Source organism: Pteropus medius, unplaced genomic scaffold, assembly GCF_902729225.1.
Source record: "Pteropus medius unplaced genomic scaffold, Ma_sr-lr_union100, whole genome shotgun sequence".
NCBI lineage: Eukaryota > Metazoa > Chordata > Mammalia > Chiroptera > Pteropodidae > Pteropus > Pteropus medius.
The window spans coordinates 308,858-312,656 of NW_024342645.1; the positions used below are offsets into that span (position 1 = coordinate 308,858).

The 3,799-nt window shown below is 33.2% G+C and overlaps 1 long non-coding RNA gene across 1 annotated transcript; it reads right to left on the bottom strand.

Annotated features, from left to right (window-relative positions):
• Positions 1–596: 596 nt before the first annotated feature.
• LOC120605681 (uncharacterized) lies at positions 597–3,439 on the bottom strand. The gene is made up of 2 exons (XR_005653682.1): positions 3,382–3,439; positions 597–751 (listed from the first exon to the last, which is right to left on the bottom strand). It is a non-coding gene; the product is annotated as an uncharacterized LOC120605681 (long non-coding RNA).
• Between the last annotated feature and the right edge of the window lie 360 nt (positions 3,440–3,799).

The following is a 3,799-nucleotide window of genomic DNA, read 5'->3' on the forward strand; positions in this document are numbered from 1 at the left end:
TCAAATTACAACACGATGAACCTTGAAAACACTACACTAAATGAAAGAAGCCAAATCCTAAAGACCACATATTCTGTGACTCCATTTATATGAAATACCCAGAATAGGAACATCCAGAAACAGTGGATTAGTGATTTCCAGGGACTGGAGGGAAGGCAGAATAGAGTGACTTCTAACGAAGATGGGGTTTCTATTGGGGGTGATGAAAATGTTCTAGAATTAATGATGAACAATGCTCAGCTTTGCAAATAGACCAAAAACCACTGAATTGTACATTTTGCAAGGGTGAACTTTATGACGTGAATTCTATCTCAAAGTTTTAGTTTAAAAATTCAAATGATAATTTGATTTGTACATTTCACTATATATGAATTTCACTTGACAAAAGAATCATAAATAAATACTGAATTCTAGTTAATTATATGCATTCTAGTATTTAGGGGTAAAGTACACTGATCTCTGCAACTTATTTTGAAATGTATCAAAAACCAAAATGGATTGATGAATAGACAGAGGTGTGGATAGGAGATAAAGCAAATGTAGCAGAATGTTAACTGTAGGATTTAGGTGGTGGGTATGTAAGGATTCATTGTACATTTCTTCCAAAATCTTTTTGACAATTTTCATAGTAAAGTATTGAGAGGGGATCCCTGATCTAGTTCCTCTGATATTCTGAAAGCTTTTTGGTCTTTCTGAGGATCGTGGAATTTTCAGCACTACTAATGCTCCTGACACGACAGTTCTCTTTTTCCTGGGAAAGAACACCAATTTTTAATATACTTCAGTATAGTAAATCTTTAATCTTTATCCTCTGATGAAAGGCAGGTTGCTTGTTACCTTGAGCTGGGATGTACAGCTGACCGACATTTGGGTAGACATAGCTCTAGTTGTATTTTCCCTCCTAGACTATGTTTTACCGAATTCCTCCAGACACAACAGACTTTAATATGAACTTGTAAATATTAATGTTCAGCTTAGCACATTGCTGGTGGGTATGTGCAGCCACTGTGGAATACAGTATTGCAGCTTCTCCAAAAGTTAAAGCTAATGATCCAGCAATTCCCAAAAGAACTGAAAACAGGGACTCAAACAGTTATTTGTACATCAATATTAATAGCAGCATTATTTGCAATAGCCAAAAGGTAGAAATAACCCAAATGTCCATTAAAAGATGTATGGATAAAGATAACATAGTACATGTATACACTGGAATATTACTCAGCCTTTTAAAAGGGAAGGAAATTCTGACACACACTACAACATGGATGCCCTCTGAAAACATGCTAGGAAAAATAGGCCAAATACAAAAGGACAAATTCTGTTTGATTCCACTTACGTGGTACCTGGAATGGGCAAATTCATAGACAGGAGACAGAAGTTACTAGAAGCTGGGTGGAGGGGGAGGGAGAGGCAGGAGTTATTGTTTAATGGGTACAGTTTCAGTTTGGGATGACGAAAAGGTTCGTTCTGAAGCTAAATAGTGGTGATGGTGGTGATGCTTGCACAATCATGTGAGTGGACTTAACGCCACTGAAGTGTATGTTAAAAGTGGTTAAATGGTGAATGTAATTTTATGTATATTTTACTCTAATTTTTAAATTTTGATTACTGATTTCATCTTCTTACTAGTTACAGGTCTTTTAAATGTTCTACTTCATCAGTTGTAGTAGGTCCTTTTCATCTACATTATCCAAGTTGTTGTCTACAGTTATTCATAGTACTCCCTAATTCTTTTTATTTCTGTAGAATTGATAGTAATATCCCCACTTTTATTTCTGATTTTAGTTATCTGAGTCTTCTCTTTATTTCTTAGACAATTTGGCTAAAGGCTTTTCAATTTTGTTCATCTTTTTGAAGAACCAACTTTTGGTTTTGTCAATTTTCTCTATTGTTTTTCTGTCACCTATTTTATTTACATCTGTCTTAAGCTTTATTATTTCCATTTTTCTGCTAGCTTTGGATTTAGTTTATTCTTCCTGTTCTAGGTCTTAGGATTGTAAAGTTAGATTGTTTGAGATTTATTTTTCTTAATGTAACCATTTATAGCTATAAATTTCCCTCTGAGCACTGCTTTTGCTGCATCCCATAACTTTTGGTATGTTGTGGTTTTGTTTTTATTTATATCTAAATATTTTCTAATTTCTCTTGTGATTTCTTCTTTGACCCATTAATTAAGAGTGTATTGTTTAATTTCCACAAATTTGTGGATTTTTAAGTTTTTTTTCTGTTAATTTCTAACTTCATTCATTGTGGTCTGAGAAGATACTTTGTATAATATCTATTTAAATCTACAGAAACAATTTGCAACCTAACATGTTTTATCCTGTAAAATGTCCTACGTACACTTGAGAAGAATGTGTATCCTACTGTTGTTGGGTGGAGTGTTTTGTATATGTCGTTAGATGTAGTTGTTTATTGTGTTGTTCAAGTCCTCTATTTCCTTACTTGTGTCTGGTTGTTCTATCCATTATTGAGAGTGGGGTACTGAAGTGTCCAGCTCTTATTGTAGAACTGTGTCTATTTCTCCCTTCAATTCTGTCAACTTTTGCTTCGTATTTTGTGAAGGTCTGTTATTAGGTGTGTAAATGTTTATAATTGTTTTATCTTCTTGCTATATTTCATGTTCTTTTTGTAAGTTTCCTAATCTTATATCCTGAATGTGGAATCTTATCTCTCTGTAACAAATTTGTCTATATATTGAAATAATCTGAAGAGTTTTAAAAAATACAACTTCCTGTATCCTACCTCCAGAAATTGTAATTTAATTAATTAATCAGTTGAATCATCATCAAAATGAAAAGATAACCTACTGAATGGGAGAAGATCTTTGCACAGGATACATCTGAAAAAAGGGTTACTATCCAAAATACATAAAGAACTAATACAACTTAATACCCAAAAAAAAACCCACAAACAATTTAATTAAAAAATGGACAGAGGACCTGAATAGACATTTCTCCATAGAGGACATACTGATGGCCAACAGACAGAAAAAGGTACTCAACATCACTAATCAGGAAAATGCAAATTAAAACCACAATGAGATGTCACCACACAGCTGTCAGAATGGCTACCATCAATAAATCAACAAACAAGTGCTGATGTGGAGAAAAGGGAACTTATACACTGTTAATGGGACTGTAAATTAGTGTAGCCACTATGGAAAACAGTATGGAGATTCCCCTCAAAAATTAACAATAGAGCTGCCATGTGATCCCACAATTACACTTCTGGGTATTTATCCAAAGAAAACAAAAACACTAATTCAAAAAGATATCTGCACTCCCATGTTCACTGCAGCATTACTAGTAATAGCCAAGCTATGGAAGGAACCTAGATGCCTATCAACAGATAAATGGATAAAGAAGAGATGGTACATACCTACAATGGAATATTACTCAGCCATAAAAGAGAAATGAAATCTTGCCACTTGTGACAACATGGATGTACCTAGAAAGTATTATAAGTGAAATAAGTCAGAGAAAGATAAATACTGTACGATAGCAGTTATATGTGGAATTAAAAAAAAAAAAAAAGACAACAACAACAAAATAAATCAAAACAGAAAAAGACCCATAGATATAGAGAACCAGGTGATGGTTGTTACCAAAGTGGACGGTGTGGCCAGGATGGGAATTATAAAATCCCCAGTTGATTCTAATGTACAAACAAGTGTGACAACTGCTGGTCAATGAATATTATAGTTATAATATAATGTAAATGTGTTTATATTACATATTTAATAATCATATAACATATTATTATATTGTTACATGTAAATATTATATTATATTGTATT